General features: G+C 39.1%; 1 pseudogene; it reads right to left on the bottom strand.

Moving 5' to 3' along the window:
• The window catches only part of LOC113129667 (zinc finger protein 431-like), a 155,731-nt pseudogene that overhangs the window by 134,486 nt on the left and 2,891 nt on the right, over window positions 1-18,354 (bottom strand).

Below are 18,354 nucleotides of genomic sequence, written 5' to 3'. Positions count from 1 at the left end.
CAGACCCAAGGGGAGGGGAAGTTATCTAAAGGTTGAGTCATGGCAACTAGACTTTCGGTTTTAAGGCCGAAACGTTTCACCACCCCTCCAGGTGGCTTCATCAGTCTAAGAAAAAGCTGGACTGGAACCTCCAATTTATCTCACAGGAGGATGGCCCAGCATCCAAGGTGGACAGGGCGCTGGCTATTCACTCTGTCCCACCGACAATTCCTGCCAGACCTGAGGCTCGAATCTGCAATTTTCAGGTTACAAGTCCGACCCCCATTCCAATATTCCATCCATTAGACCATTAGGTGTTAAAGATTACACACATTTACTGGTAGTTGTATGTAGTAGAGTACTTTTGTGCCAGCAGGTAATGTCGGGCCATTATTTTGGAAACACGCGTGTCAGTGTATTTAGGTGGAGAAGAGAGGAGAAGCCTCTATCCCTGACAGCAGCATTTGTAAGGATTAGAAGATATTATATGCTTTGTATTAACTGTTTGTAAAAGAATGTAGCATAGAGAATAGTATAGTAACTGTGATAGAGAAGTAGAAGTTGCCCCCCAGAAACCGTTGTCGTGGTAAACGTGAGTTACAGGTCAGACTACCTTAGGATGAGGGGCGCCTATAAACGGGCAGTAAAGAATTCTTCAGATTTCACAGATGGGCGCTGTCCCACGGGATTGGATGAAGAAAGTGCCGAGAGATTGGGACCGGACTGCGCACTAATCAAGGGGGAACTAAGTTTAAAACCACAGTTGCCCCCCACCAGTTTAGACCAATCAGATAGTCACACATTTTCATATATACGTTTGTGTAATTTTAAGGATAGGCATCTTCTCTTTGTTGGTTGGTTGCAGCTAACTGCTTGCAGACTGCGATTTCCTGAACAAAGAGATGTCCATGTACATGTTGATGATTCTTCAATGCAAATAAATCTACTAAATTGAAATTACACGTTACACGCTTGTCTAGGGGAGAAGGTGCACAACATAAGAATAGGTTTGCTCCCTCCCCAAACCACAATTCACATGCCACGTTGTAACTTTAGAAAGAATGATTTATTAATTATTTCATATTAAGAGAAGCCTCTTAGTCCACTACACAGTGACAAAGAGTTCCAAAATAAAGGTGGGTGACAGGAAAGGACTTACTAAAGATGTGCAAAAACATCAATATTTAGATATAGATATCAATATTTTTTAAAACAATGATGTGACGTTGTTAAGAATACCCAGATATTATTGTAGGGCTGCAGCTATTGATTATTTTTGGGGTCAGGTATTTGACCGAATATTTCAGCGATTACTAGAGTAATTGCATAAAACAGACTTTTGCATTTTTAAATAATAATACTATCATGCATGACAGAAATGATCTCATCTTCCAATGACGTTACCTTGTATTGGCTCCGGTGCGTGAGCCGCTCTGGTTTGCAACTGGATGCTTTCTTTTCAGATTTTGAAGTATTTACAGAGTGCTGTTGTGGTTCGCCAGTTCCATTTTACAATACACGCATTGCACCGTCTTGTAATTATATTGTAATTATATGTAATTATCACCAGTGATAGTAATCATAGAACTAGATGTTTAATTTACTTTTTAAATGTATTTAAATTTATAAATTGTGGGAAAAGAATGTGCAGCCATTACAGAATGAGATAGGTTACTGTTAATAGTTAATTGTAACACAGCAAGCATAATAACAGGAAAAGTGACCACAGTTGGTAGTATTGGGAATGAAATATGTTGGCTGCACATGCTTTGCCATTTTGTACCTATCAGTGTTTGTCTGGCCATGTTAATTAACCAGGCTCTCATGTTGATCAGTTGATGGAAGATGAACCAAAAAAAGGAAGCCTGGGGCTTTAAAACCTAATCCCCTTTTTTCCAGACTTTGTAAATCCCTCTGTGTATTGATTGTGCCTCTTGTAGGGTACAATGCTACCAAAGAGTGTTGTACCCATCACAACTTTTTGTGCTCAACCTGTACACAGTTAGAAAAGGTCTACTATGACGTACGTTATAGGTGTCACACCTCATATTGGTGGTAAATATCACACCTGTGGCATCAAAATAGATATTTGATGCTACTACATTGCCTAAACCAAACATTTATTTTTGTACTAGAAACAAAAAAGTGGCAATTTTTGAAAAGTATAATTAATTTATCAGTGGTGGAATGTAATGTAAAGTTTACTCAAGTAAACAACTACTCAATTCAGACAGAATCAGAGGAATCTGTACTGTACTATTTCTATTTTCTACCACTTCAGCTTCACTGCATTTCAGTCAAATATTGTTTAATGAATTATTATTTCATTTTAGAATCAGATGGACTAAAATACAATTGTATGATTACTGGTCACCGGTAGAAAAGTAAACCCCTCCCTCCCTGCCTTATGTAAAGCACTTCTATTATACATTGGCTGATATAAGGTATATTTAAAATTTAGCTCCACCTGTACCTGTTATAACATGAATCTTATTAAAACAATGACACACCAGTAATTATGATGCAATATATAGATAATACACATTAATGCAATATGTGTCATTCTGCATAATTAGTCCTTTTAAATTTTACTTAGTTCTGTACTTATTATAAAATACTGTATAGTATTCTTGCCTTCTTGTTGTTTTCATATTTGAATGCGAGCATTGTGGAAAACAAAACAAAATGAAAAACGAAAGGTGTTTGAGTAAGACAGCGATTACGTCGGGGGCATTTTAGGGAACAACATTGTCCTTTTTTGATACATCCTAAAAAAGTGTCTTAAACACAGTGGAGTATTTTGTCTCCCCATACAGCAGCTGCCGTCATGTCAGGGCTCAGTGTTGAAGAGGTCACAAATGAACCAGAAGTTAACAGAAGAGGAGTTATTCATAAAAATCTAATAAAAATTAAGACCACTCCTCTTATTGAACAGAAAAATAGAACAGTCAGATGTGGATTATTAAATATCAGGTCTCTTTCATCTAAATCTCTGTTAGTAAATGATTTGATAACTGATCACCAAATTGACTTACTCTGTCTTACTGAAACCTGGCTACAGCAGGATGAATATGTCAGTCTAAATGAATCAACCCCCCCTCAGTCATAAAAATTATCATGTTCCTCGAAGCACAGGTCGGGGTGGAGGAGTAGCTGCAATCTTCCACTCAAACTTATTATTAAACTTTCATCCTCAGAACAGTTATAACTCATTTGAGAGCCTCACTCTGAGCCTCTCACATCCAAACTGCAAAACACAAAAACCATTTCTACTTGTCATTGTGTACCGTCCACCTGTCCCTTACTCAGAGTTTTTAACTGAATTTCCAGACTTCCTGTCTGATTTAGTGCTTAGTTCAGATAAAGTCAATATAGTGGAAGATTTTAACATTCATGTAGATGTGGAAAATAATAGTCTCAGCACTGCATTTAATTCAATATTAGATTCAATTGGTTTCACTCAAAATGTTAATAAACCCACCCACTGTTTCAATCACACCCTTGATCTTGTTCTGACCTATGGCATCGAAATTGAACATTTAATAGTTTTTCCCCATAATCCTATTTTGTCAGATCATTTTTAATAACTTTTGAATTTAAGATGATGGATCATGAAGCATTTGAAAGAAAATTCCACTACAGCAGATCTTTATCTGACAACGCTGTTAATAAATTTAAGAAAATGATTCCATCTCTATTTACATCTATGCCAAGTACCAACACAGTGGAGGGCAGCTACCTCAATCCCACTCCCTACCAAATTGATCATATTGTTGACAGTGCTGTAGCCTCACGTGAAACACTCGATACTGTGGCCCCTCTGAAAAGAAGTTAGTGAATCAGAGGAGATTAGCCCCATATTATATTTTACATATTCGTACCTTAAAGTAGGCATCACGAAGGCTGGAAAGGAAGTGGCGCTCCACAAATTTAGAGAAATTTTTTCTAGCCTGGAAAAACAGTTTATTAACATATAAAAAAGCTCTCCGTAAAGCCAGAACTGTATACTATTCATCATTCATAGAGGAAAATAAGAACAATCCCAGGTTTCTTTTCAGTACTGTAGCCAAAAAAGTCACAGCTCTGTTGAGCCCAGTGTTCCCTTAGCTCTCAGCAGTGATGACTTCATGAGTTTCTTTATAAATAAAATCACAACTATTGCAGGTAAAATTCATCAGATGCTTCCTATAGCTGCAATAAATGAATCTTCTACTACAGTAGCTCTTGAATCATCTGCAAGACCTCAGTTATGTTTAGACTGCTTCTCTCCCATAGATCACTCTGAATTTACATCAGCAGTTGCTTCATCAAAATTATCGTGTCTCTTAGACCCCATTCCAACTAGACTGCTTAAAGACGCCTTGCCATTAACTAACTCTAGACTTAGTAAATTTATCAGGCTAATTTATCAGTTATTAGTATTAGTATTAGTAAATTTATCTCTAGTATCAGGCTACGTACCACAGGCCTTTAAAACTGCAGTAATCAAACCCTTACTCAAAAAGCCTAGTCTTGATCCAGGAGTCTTGGCTAATTATAGACTAATATCCAACCTACCATTTATTTCTAAAATCCTTGAAAAAGCTGTTGCTAAGCAGCTATCAGACCACTTACACAGGAATGAACTATTTGAAGATTTTCAATCAGGATTTAGAGCACATCATAGTACAGAAACAGCACTGTTAAAAGTCACCAACGATCTTCTCTTAGTCTCAGAAAATGTTTCTTGTTTCTATACTTGTCCTCCTAGTCCTTAGAAAATCCAGAGAAAATGTTTTTTCTCAAAGTTATTGTATTTGGACCTAAAAATCTCAGAAATAACTTTTCTAAGATTATAGCTACTTTGGATGGCATAGCCCTGGCCTCCAGCACTACTGTGAAAAACCTTGGAGTTATTTTTGACCAGGACATGTCTTTTAACTCACACAAAACAAATCTCTAGAACTGCATTCTTTCACCTGCACAACATTGCCAAAATTTGGAACATCCTGTCTCAAAATGATGCAGAAAAACTAGTCCATGCATTTGTTACCTCGAGGCTGGATTACTGTAACTCATTACTATCTGGATGTCCCAGTAACTCCATTAAAAGCCTCTAATTAATCCAGAATGCTGCAGCCAGAGTCCTGACAGGAACTAGCAAGAGAGATCATATTTCTCCTATATTAACTTCTCTTCATTGGCTCCCTGTAAAATACAGAATAGAATTTAAAATCCTTCTTCTCACATACAAATCCCTTCATGATCAAGCTCCTTTATACCTTAACCCTCTGGGGTCGACGCACGCGCCGGCGCGTTTTGACGCATCTTTTTCTGATAAGGCCGAAACAAACTTAAATTACTCCGTCAATTCTGATCGTACAGATAAAAGAAGTATATCATTCAAATCTGTAAAGGGTCTAGATTTAGGGGTATACCATCATAATAAAAACAAAACGTTGTGCTTTTTTTAAATAAAGAAAGCCGACAGGGTGCGCTCTCGGACTTTTCTGTCTCTGTCATTTCTCTTCACAGACGCGTAAATAAAACAACCAGAATCTCAGCAAATACTTGGCTCATAAAAATAAGAATTATATGGCTAGAAAGCTTGAAATGTTTTCTTTTGAGTGAAACAATTCAAGTCAAAAACAAATCATCACTTTTTATTTAATCCGTATGAACGTAAGGAGAAGTCCATTTTTTCCTGTCTCACCTCATTACAGGTAATGCGGTCCCGCCTTGTACACTGTCCACTGTTCACATGTAAATAATCTCAGGTGAACCAGGTAAATATGTGCACACCCCTGAGAAATGACACAAAATATCAAACTTCATCATAGAATTTACTCACTTTTTCTGCCCATTTGGATGATGGCGCGTTACGCACGTGAAGCGGCACTCCTTACATTCCACACAGAGACAAATAGTTTAGCTTGTCCTCAGAGTAAAAACACTGATTTTAACTCAAATGAGGATCGTTTGGCTCCTCATTGTGTTGTATTGTGCTGCACTAATCCGTCCAATCTACATTGACTGAAAGGCTCATTATGCGCGTCTTTGTCTGGTCGTTCAGTGCGTCTTTTGTGTTCTCAGGTAAATCACATGACTATTCATCCTCAGACACACCCTCTTGCATATGGCCTTTCTGGACAAAAAGTGTCTTAGAAAATTTAAATCAGTGTATTGTTTACTGTGAATGTGTGAACAAGATGACATTCACAGCACTATGAAGTAAACACTTCAGCCTACAACATGCAGGTCTCCAAGGTCTTGTGAACCAATGTTCTGTTTGTGTTTTCAAAATTTGTCCAGGCCCCAAAAACCCCCTCAGACCCCAGAGGGTTAAAGACCTCATAGTACCATATTATCCCAATAGAGCACTTCGCTCTCAGAGTGCAGGTCTACTTGTGGACCTTGATGAGCATGTACTCACCTGGCTTGAGATCATGCAGTGTGGTATCTACAGGGCTAGATTAGACTGCTTTCACCTGGGGACAAAGAGCAGCTTGATGAGTGATAAACCCAAAATAGTCTGATAGAGCTTTTACACAACACTTTGTTGGCCAACCCAGGACCATTGTCCATGGTAAAACCTCAAGTCAATCAAGACAATGGGTGAGTTTACAGTAGCATTTTACAGTAGCATCAGGGGTCAACAAATGCGCCGGCACATTTTATAGCATCTTCTCCTAATAACGTCGAAAAGAACTTAAATTACTCTGTCAGTTTTGATCGTAAAGATAAGAGCAATATATCATTCGAATCTGTAGCGAATACTTGCCTCAAAGACGTGAGAAATATATGTATAGAAAGCCTGAAAGGTCTACATTTAAATGAAATAATTCAAGTCGAAAACAAATAGTCTCTTTTTTTACGTAATCCATACGAAACTAAGGATCGGTATGGTTTCTCCTGCCTCACCTCATTATAACTAATGTGATCCTGCCTCGCACTGAGCACACTGTTCATATGGAAATAATCTGAGGTGCACCAGGTAATTATGTACACCCCCCCATGAAATAGCATGAAACGTCAAACTTCATCATAGAATTTACTCACTTTTTCTGCACGTTTGATGGCACGCTTATGCGGGTGAAGAAGCACTTTGGATGGTTCCAGGCAGCGACAAAGAGTTTACTTTGTCCTTAGAGGAAAAACACAACTCAGATGATGAACATTTGCATCTGCATTGCATTGCAGTAATTTCCTCTCAGCCACATTCCTGACTGAAAGGCTCATTATGCAGCTCATACGGGTCTTTGTCTTCTCAGGTAAATCACACATCAGGCACACCTTCTCGCATATTCCCTTTCTACTAAAAAAAAGTGTCTTAGAAAATTTAAGTCAGTGTATTGTTTTCTGTGAATTAGTGAACAAGATGACTTTCACATCATTTTGAAGCAAACACTTTAGGCTACAAGATCCACTTCTCAAAAGTCTTGTGAAACAAAATACTAATGATGATGCTGACATCGCTCCAAGTATTACTAAGAAACTTAACTGAACTTTTAAAATGGATCTCATGATGTTCCTTTTGAATTCCGTTATACCTAATTTTTTGGATTTTTCATGGGGCAAAGGTTTTTTGGCACTGTCTACCTGAACTGAGAAGATACCAAAAGTGATGCAAAAACACTGTAGACTGCTGATTGGTCACTATCACTTGTCACCGCCACTGTTGTCACTGTGATACAGGACATCCTAAACAAACCTGCAATTTCTAAATAGCCAGGTTACTGCATTTTACTCGCTGTAGCCTCTGTAATATTCCATCGCAGTGTTATGTAAATTCCATATTGTGGAGGAGTGTGTACTATACTCTATGACCATGTTCCTCAACAAAGTTGCACTCACACAGAGCAACTGACAAGCTTCACTCCTTGTTTCCCAACTGTCGTGGTGCTTAAGATTTAACTTGATTGACCTGAATCAGGTCATCAGAAGTGGGCATGGATAGTTAGAAAATAAGCAGGCCTGTGGTTCTTGAGGACCGCGGGGTGGCTGTCTCTGCACTAGATGGCAGGAAAGTCTGTTTCTGTTTTGTCCATATATTGAAGAGTCCCACATTTATATGTAGTATTGCTATTTAGTACTTTGCAGCATCCATAGGGTATGTGTATACAATTATGCATTTTATCTCAACTAAAGGTTATCTAAAGGTGGTTGTAGCTAAAGAGGTAGAGCAGGTCAACCATGAACTAGAGGATTGGTGGTTTGATGCTTGGCTTCAGTAGTCCACATGCTACTACACATCCACATGCCCAAGGACACTTGGCCATTCAAGAATATTCTACTTTAATAAACTCCCAGGTTGCTTTGGCTGTATGTTTTGGGTCATTGTCCATCTGTATTATGAAATGCCGCCTAATCAATTTGACTGCATTTAGGTGGATCTGAGCAGACAGTATGTCTCTGAACACCTCAGAATTCATTCGGCTGCTTCTGTCCTGTGTCACATCATGAGCTGCTCCATGCCTTCTCCATACTTTTTTCTTGCCATCATTCTGGTAAAGGTTGATCTTGGTTTCATCTGTCCAAAGAATGTTTTTATATATAGAGTATATAAAGGTGCCACCAAAACTATAAATACTAATGTCCACTAATTTGCCAGTTTACAAGATATAACTCAAGTTTAGAGATATAACTACTAACAGCGCCTCAATCCGCCACCTCCAAAAGGATTAGAAAGTATAAACAACAAACGGTTGCATATGAATGAAGTCAGTGGTCAGTAGAGGCATTCCTTTGTTTTATTTTGTCTTTGAAATAACAGTGCTCAATAAATGCATCCCCTGCTGCTCTGATCTGCAGGAGCTGTAAGGAAAAAGGTCTGGAAAATGCCTGGTCTGTGTTCCTCAGACAATTGCATTTTTAAATGCAGCTCACCAACATAACATCTATTAATGTTCAAGTGCATGTCTGAAAGCATGTCACTTCATTTGAATTAACATACCACTCACCTTTGCTTTCAGTATGAAATTACTTCTATTAATAAAATGTAATATCTGTCTAAATGTCATGACAATAAAGTGAATTTGTTTTTAATAAGGTGTAGCAGGCTTGGTTAAATTCATATTTTGACAATAAAATGCTGAAAAGACTTACAGTATATACATGTGGACATGTTGGGCCCTTCCATTAAAGAAAGAAAAATCCACAATGGTCATAGAAATAACTTGAAACTAACAACAGTAATAATACAAATTCACTGAAAATTAACAAATTAAAATCAGACATTGCTTTTTGTCAGTTTCAAGTTATTTCATTGACCATTGTGGGTTTTTTTCTTTAATGGAAGGGTACCAAGAATTTTGTTGTGTTTTTGTAAATATCCAAATCAGCAGTTAATCAAAAACATAGGCCGATAAATCAAATATATATTAAATCAAGTCATTTGACACAGACCTAATTTTGATGCATTTTTAGCACTGATGTCAAAAATCAGTAACAATAATCCTGCTTGTTTTCCAACTATCCCTGCCCTACCCACTGCTGATTACCTGGATCAGGTGTGTTCAGTCAATTAGAATCTGAAAAATACCATCTCACATGAGGGTGGAATTGAGACAAGACAAAGTGAAATGTTATCCCCCAGCTTCTGATTGGCTGAACTCACCTGATCCGGGTAATGAGCAGTGGGTACAGCAGGGATAGTTGGAAAACAAGCAGGACAGTGGCCCTCAAGGACCAGGATTAGCCACCCCTGTCATAAATGATGCCATCTATTTACAGCAGCTCTTTAAGACTTTATCCATGATCACTGCACATTTTGAGCAAATGCACTGTTTGTGTGCCTCTCACTAAAAAAATAGCAGGAATGTATAAACAGTTTATGAACCCAGAAACAGCAGGTTTCTAAAACTGTGTAAAACTGGTTTTACTGGAGGCAGTTTGTGTTAATAAAGACTCACACACCAGAAAAATGTCTTTCTGGGTTTTTATTCACACACATCCAGCTACATCAAGTTCATCAAGATCATGTCAGAGTGGGATATTACACCACACTTTAAGCATTTAACGTAAATTCTATACACCTCATCCATGAGCTGAAGCCAAAATGACCAATCAGCAACAGTGTAAACAAATAATCCATAGTAACCACATAATCAATTAATACCTTAATCAGAGCAAGATTTAATACATAAATAAAATATACTGGATAAAAGCAGTTATTAGAAATTAATGTATCAAATGTAACAGAAAAAAACAATTGTATAATGTAAGGTAATGATAAATGTTTGTAAAATACAACAACAAATGTCTGTCAATAAATCTGATTACATTTGACACTCAGCATTCAAACAGAATAAAACAGCAAATATTAGAAACTTATTTTCATTGGTAGATTAAAAGCATTCATCAAATATTGTTTGGCCAAATTAAAAATAACCAAATTTTAAAGTAAAAGAGAAGCAAAAACAAAAAGTTGTCTCATATCTATCTCACAGTTTCCACCAGCAATTATCAAGAATCCCTCACCTATCAAAATGCTGGACTGTTTATAAAGTTTTCGTGTGAGCTCAGTGGCAGACAAATAGTTGGGAGCACTGGGGCATTTCCCTGTGAGGCCTTTGGCCTACTGAGGACAGTTAACTTGACCAGTGATATCATAGCGGAATAGTAAATGTTAAAAATCCAGACTATCTCTGGACATGATTCTCATAGCATTGTCCGGACTTTATATATGACAACAGAAACATTTAATCCACACTGATGCTGACCTGCTTTCAGTCATCACAACAGCGGTGTGTGTGTAGTGTTTTCATTGTCAGGTGGCGGCTAAAAAAGTCTGTCCTATATAGGTTATAGCGGTCTTCAAAAATGTTTTAAATGCACCAGTTGAAATATAAACATGAACTCTAAAAATTGAAGATTAAGGGGGTCTTACGCTTGTGTCTTAGAGTCAGTGTGGGGGTTACATTTACATTAGATTAAGCAGAAGCCCAGTGAGATGTAGAAGTTACTATGTCAATTGACCTAAAAACCAAACATTTTACCAGATGACTGATTATCAGACCACATAAAAAACAAGATGAAGAGGCACCACCATAATCCACATTATATAAAGATCTAAAAAAATATGATTTTCTCTCTTCTCTGCCATTTTCTTCTTCATAGCTGCATGTCACCACGTGCCATCACAAAGAACTACATCATTTGATGTAATTGATGATTAAACTAATGATGAAACTATTTGCTGATTACATTTGTTGCCAGCTATTTCAATACCTAATTTTCAGTTTTCATTAGTATTTTTAGCATTTAGTATTACTGGTTAATTGTTACAGACCTATTTGAGATTTAGTGAAAGTCACCTCTTTTGCAATACTGTATGTAACAATGAATTTAATGCAACCACAGGGGGGCACAATCCAGTGTCTTCATGTGCCGGTCCCAAGTCCGGGTAAATGCAGAGGGTTGTGTCAGGAAGGGCATCTGACGTAAAATCTAAGCCAAATCAAACATGCGAATCACAAATATGACTTCCATACCGGATCAGTCGCGGGTTAACAACGACCGCCACTAGTGCTGCTGACTTACAGAGTGCCAGTGGAAATTGGACTACTGTTGGTGTGTTCAGGAGACCAGGTGGAAAGGTAGCAAGGCCTATAGATTAGGAGCAGAGTTCAAGCTGTTTTATCATGGTGTGGATGGAAAGAGGAATGGAGTAGGAGTTATCCTGAAGGAGGATTTTGCTAGGAATGTTCTGGAGGTGAAGAGAGTGTCAGATAGGGTGATGAGTCTGAAGCTGGAAGTTGAAGGTGTGATGTTGAATATTGGCGGTGGTTATGCCCCACAGGTAGAATGTGAGTTAGAAGAGAAGGAGAAATTCTGGAGGGAGATGGATGAGGTGATTCAGGGTATCCCTAGTGGTGAGAGAGTGGTGATTGGGGCAGACTTCAACGAACATGTTGGTGAGGGAAACAGAGGTGACGAGGAAGTGATGGGTAAGTTTGGTATGCAGGACAGGAATGCAGAAGGACAGATGGTGGTAGACTTTGCAAAAAGCATGGAAATGGCTGCAGTGAACACATTTTTACAGAAAAGGGAGGAGCATTGGGTGACATATAAGAGTGGAGGCAGGAGCACACAAGTTGATTACATCTTCTGCAGACGTTTCAAGCTGAAAGAGATCAGTGACTGCAAAGTAGTGGCTGGGGAGAGTGTAGCCAGACAGCATAGGATGGTGGTGTGTAGGATGACTCCTAGATGAAGAGGACAAGGGCAGAGCAGAGGAGCAAGTGGTGGAAGTTGAAAAAGGAAGGGTGTTGTGTGGCTTTTTTTTTTTTACGGAGAAGTTGAAACAGGCTCTGGGAGGTCAAGAGGTTCTTCCAGATGACTGGACAGCAACAGCTAAAGTGATCAGGGAGACAGGTAGGCGGGTGCTTGGTGTATCATCTGTAAAGAGGAAAGCAGATAAAGAGACTTGGTGGTGGAATGAGGGAATTCAGGAGTGTGTTAAGAGGAAAAGTTTAGCTAAGAAGAAGTGGGACACAGGACAGAAGAGAACAGACAGGAGTACAGGGAGTTGCAGCGTAAAGTGAAGGTAGAGGTGGCAAAGGCCAAGCAAAGGCCATATGAGGATTTGTATGATAGGTTGAACACTAAGGAGGGAGAGGTGGATTTGTACAGATTGGCAAGGCAGAGAGACAGAGATGGGAAGGATGTGCAGCAGGTTAGGGTGATCAAGGACAGGGATGGAAATGTGTTCACAGGTGCAACAAGTGTGATGGAAAGATGGAAGGAATACTTTGAAGAATTGATGAATGAGGAAAATGTTAGAGAGCACAGAGTAGAAGAGGTGACTGTTGTGGAGCAGAAGTAGCAAAGAGATTTGGAAAAAGTGTGTGTCACGGTGCCGAGAGAGGAGCTGTGGTTTTGTATGAGGAAGTCTGGCGTGGCAGAGAAGTATGTTCAAGTGGTGCAGGACATGTATGAGAGCTGTAAGACAGTGATGAGGTGTGCTGTAGGTGTGACAGAGGAGTTCAAGGTGGAGATGGGACTGCACCAATAATCAGCTTTGATCCCCTTCTTGTTTGCTGTGATGATGGACAGGCTGACAGATGAGGTTAGACAGGAATCTCCGTGGTCTATGATGTTTGCAGATTACATTGTCATCTGTAGTGAGAGCAGGGAGCAGGTGGAGGAAAATCTAGAGAGGTGGAGGTTTGCTCTGGAAAGGAGAGGAATGAAGCTTAGCCGCAGTAAAACAGAGTACATGTGTGTAAATGAGAGGGACTCAAGGGCCCCAGAGGGACAGGCTGACAGATGAGGTTAGACAGGAATCTCCGTGGTCTACGATGTTTGCAGATGACATTATCATCTGTAGTGAGAGCAGGGAGCAGGTGGAGGAAAATCTAGAGAGGTGGAGGTTTGTTCTGGAAAGGAGAGGAATGAAGCTTAGCCGCAGTAAAACAGAGTACATGTGTGTAAATGAGAGGGACTCAAGGGCCCCAGAGGGACAGCCCATGTTAGATGTTTTGGAGAAAAAGCCAGGGAAGCCAGATTCAGATGGTTTGGACATGTTCAGAGGAGGGACAGTGAATACATTGGTAAAAGGATGCTGGGGTTAGAGCTGCCAGGAAGGAGGCCTAGAGGAAGACCAAAGAGGAGGTTCTTGGATGAAGTGAAGGAGGACATGAGGATAGTTGGCATGGGTGAGGAGGATACAGAGGATAGGGTTAAAAGGAGGCAGATGATTTGCTGTGGTGACCCCTGAAGGGAGCAGCCGAAAGGAAAAGAAGAAGAAGATGTAACAGTGAATTTAACTATCATGCCTGCATCCTCACTGTCATGGCTTTCAGCTGGCTGGTGCTAAAATGCCGCAAAAAGTAGAGCTGTGGTGGCCAATCTTTTAAGAAAGAAAAAAAAGATTTGCCTTTTCTCATTTGCCTCTGGGTCTGGCTTGGAGACAGATACCAGTTTTATCTCTGATGCTGGTTCAGGGTTAGGCATCTTACCAGCAAGAGCATAGACTGATGACTGTACAGTCTCTTCAGTTCTAGGTTGGACATGCCAGGGCCAGTGTCAAGTACATCGCTATTGGTATTAACACAGCTCGGGGGGGGGGGGTAAGGTAAAGATCATACAGGTACACAGACCTGTAAAATGTTACATATACCAGTGTGACCAAAAAAGAAAAGATTTAGTCCCACACAACAGATTTCTGGTCGGATTTATGACCAAATTACTTACTTACTTAATTTTAATTTTAACTTAATTACTTAATTACTCTTACTCTGGTGCCCTGCTACAGCTACTTTCCAGTGTGACTATGCTGATGTTTTTTCAGGGAGCCTAACTCTGTGAAAGCCTTTGCACATTTATCACAGATGTATGTTTTCTCAAGAGTGAATATGCTGATGTCTTTTGAGGGCACTTAACCCTCTGGGGTCTGAGGGGGTTTTTGGGGCCTGGACAAATTTTGACATGTCCTGACATTTGTGCTTTTTTCAGTGTTTTTTAAACTTTAATGTCTAAAGTCTAATAACACTGTAATCAGCACAAAATTGGCTACAATAATATGTGAGCTTCAAGTTTATACATTATTGTGTTTTTGAGAAAAAAGTGTTTATGCATGGCTAGTGAAAAACTACAATTTTTTACTCACTGAAATAAGACCATAAAACACATACTGAACATTGGTTCACAAGACTTTGGAGACCAGCATGTTGTAGGCTAAAGTGTTTACTTCAGAGTGCTGTGAATGTCATCTTGTTCACACATTCACAGTAAACAATACACTGATTTAAATTTTCTAAGATACTTTTTGTCCAGAAAGGCCATATGCAAGAGGGTGTGTCTGAGGATGAATAGTCATGTGATTTACCTGAGAACACAAAAGACGCACTGAACGACCAGACAAAGGCGCGCATAATGAGCCTTTCAGTCAATGTAGATGGGACGGATTAGTGCAGCACAATACAACACAATGAGGAGCAAACGATCCTCATTTGAGTTAAAATCAGTGTTTTTACTCTGAGGACAAGCTAAACTATTTGTCTCTGTGTGGAATGTAAGGAGCGCCGCTTCACGTGCGTAACGCGCCATCATCCAAACGCGCCGAAAAAGTGAGTAAATTCTATGATGAAGTTTGATATTTTGTGTCATTTCTCGGGGGCGTGCACATATTTACCTGGTTCACCTGAGATTATTTACATGTGAACAGTGGACAGTGTACAAGGCGGGACCGCATTACCTGTAATGAGGTGAGACAGGAAAAAACGGACTTCTCCTTACGTTCATACGGATTAAATAAAAAGTGATGATTTGTTTTTGACTTGAATTGTTTCACTCAAAAGAAAACATTTCAAGCTTTCTAGCCATATAATTCTTATTTTTATGAGCCAAGTATTCGCTGAGATTCTAGTTGTTTTATTTACGCGTCTGTGAAGAGAAATGGCAGAGACAGAAAAGTCCGAGAGCGCACCCTGTCGGCTTTCTTTATTTAAAAAAAGCACAACGTTTTGTTTTTATTATGATGGTATACCACTAAAACTAGACCCTTTACAGATTTGAATGATATACTTCTTTTATCTGTACGATCAGAATTGACGGAGTAATTTAAGTTTGTTTCGGCCTTATCAGGAAATTATGCGTCAAAACGCGCCGGCGCGTGCGTCGACCCCAGAGGGTTAACTGCGTGAAGGCCTTTCCACACCGATCACAGTTATATGGTTTCTCTCCAGAGTGAGTATGGCGATGACTTTTCAGGTGGCTTAACTCTGTGAAGGCTTTTCCGCACTGATCACAGCTGTACGGCTTCTCTCCAGAGTGAATACGCTGATGTCTTCTGAGGTCACCTAACTGTGTGAAGGCCTTTCCACACTCGTCACAGCTGTATGGTTTCTGCCCAGAATAAATACGCTGGTGTAATTTCAGAGTGTCTAAACGTGAGAAGGCTGTGCCACACTGGTCACAACTGTACGGTTTCTGTCCAGTGTGAATATGCTGATGTCTTTTCAGGGTATCTAAATGTGTGAAGGTTTTGCCACACTGGTCACAGCTGTACGGTTTCTGTCCAGAGTGGATACGCTGATGTATTTTCAGGGTGTCTAACCGTGTGAAGGATTTGCCACACTGGCCACAGCTATATAGTTTGTCTCCAGTATGAATGCGTTGATGAAACTTTAAATGTTGTGGTGTTTTGAAGGTTTTGTTGCAGTGCTGCCAGCAGTGAGATTTGAGGTGCTTTCTTCTTTTCAGACATGAAGAGAGGATGATATATAACAAGATAAAACAGATCTAAAACCATAATTGACATATTACAATATTTTTTAAACATAAACATATTAAATTTGACATTTCTTCTATAAAAATACAACTGATGCCTCTTGACATTTCTTAATTATTGGCTGACATCCATATAACATATGTACAACAATGGAGACAATACCAGTAACAATATAAGCAATTACAAACCCATCAGATGGAACAATGGGTTCTAAAAAAAATTCTGGGCTTTTGTACTAGGTTTTGCTGCAGTTTGTAGGTACTATCACTAAGTCTCACAATAAATTACCAATATATGCTTGTCAGGGACAAAGGAGGAACAAAATGGTTGAAGACCATATTGTATAATGTACACAGGCGAGCAGAAGAGGGTCTAAGAACTTTGAACTGACTGACCCCTCCAAACATAGATCTGCATTATGTCAAATCAAAGACCATGCTTTTGTTAATGCCTGCTTCTCATCTTTAAGCCCACTTTTACCTGAAGATCTCCTAGACTCAAACAACATATACAATTTCTTTTTCAACTTTGTCTTCAGTAGAGCATAGCAAAATGCTAAAACAGAGACCCCTCACAATTTTTTTTTTGCAGTCATAAATTATTTTAATACCATCGCTTTTTTCCTTTCACAGCTTAGCTTACATTACATTAAATGTAAGCACAAAATTATGTTAATGAAAAGTTTGTGTTCTGTCAGCAAAACTTATGGAATATTCTTTAAGTTAGTATCAATTAGATTTTTGGTTGAACGTTTTACAAAATCCACCATTTCATTTCTTTGTTCGGAATTGAAGTAGAACAGTCTGAAGAAGGATCTTCACAAATCTGGATACATTCAAACTTGTCAGTAAACATTACAGTTTACAAATTCCTCTGATTGTCTATCATTAATTGTCCTAGCAACTGATTGCTTATATGTATTAATGCAAGTGAATGTCTTTATCCTATATAACCACTAAGGCTGTGCAAAAATAAAATTTAAAAAAAATTTTAAAAAAAAATCAATATTTAGATGTATATTAATATTTTTTTAAAACAATACAAGGGCCAGTCCTTCTAGTACAAGGTGTGTCTCTGACTGAGTGAAATGTTGAAGATTTTAGCAGCACCTTCATCCTTAAAAGCAGATATTTGGCTATATTTACCTTTAAAGTGGCAAGCAGTGCCATGTTCCAATACGGCATTCAGGCAGCGTGACCAACTTGCGGGTTCACTTACATGACACCATGCTGAAAGGTTAGCAGTTTCCCAAGTGGTACACAAGTTGTAATTTCAGCACTATTTTTAAAATGATGTTGAGTATCCAGTATAGGTGCAATGTATGGCATTACATATTGGTATCATATCATATACCACACTGTATTGAGGTACGTATCGTATTGTTGCCCACATATTGAGGTACATATCGTATAGTGTGCATTAAACTCATAATTTTTGAAGGAGCAGTGTCGTTAACCAAGAAACCGAAAGGCCAACAAGTAAGACATACCCTAATGCTCCTTTTCCATTACACAGTTTTAGCAATACTCAGCTCTACTCTATGTGACTTGACTCAGTTTTGGTCCTTTTCCAGTATAATTACCACCTCAACATAGGTGCCGTCATACCATGGTGACGCAAAACTGCAGTGATGCCACCAAGCATACAAATGCCTGCACCCCCTCGTAGGACCACAGTGTTTTGTGAGTAGCATTAGCCATTTGCAAATAAACGTTGCTGTCGCAGGTTTTTAAAAATCACAGGTTTGAACCTTGTGTCGGACATTACGCTCATGACTCCTCTAGTGATGACACTCCTTGCCAATCAGTGACCCAGTCTGTTGATGTCACATTTGAGTATCGACTCATCTCACTTTGTACCTTGGCTGAGGAGGTACTAAAAAAAAAAGTACCTGTTACCAGGTATTATCCCCTAATGAAAAACCCAAAACCCAGACTCCAGTCGAGCCCAGTAGTGCTAGTGGAAAAGTCCCATATGAGACAGAGGTGGAGCCTCTGTCCATTATCTAAAGCAGCACTCTGCCTTTCTCAGATCAATCTGCATGCACCAATTAGAAGCTGGAAGATAACAATTCACTTTGTCTTCCTCAACTCTCCCCTCATCTGAGATGGTATCATCCAGCTTCTGATTAACTGAACACACCTGATCCAGGTAATCAGCAA

This window comes from Mastacembelus armatus, unplaced genomic scaffold (assembly GCF_900324485.2).
Source record: "Mastacembelus armatus unplaced genomic scaffold, fMasArm1.2, whole genome shotgun sequence".
Taxonomy (NCBI): Eukaryota; Metazoa; Chordata; class Actinopteri; order Synbranchiformes; family Mastacembelidae; genus Mastacembelus; species Mastacembelus armatus.
The sequence above is the reverse complement of the archived record's forward strand: the minus strand, read 5'-3'. Positions and strand labels throughout refer to the sequence as shown.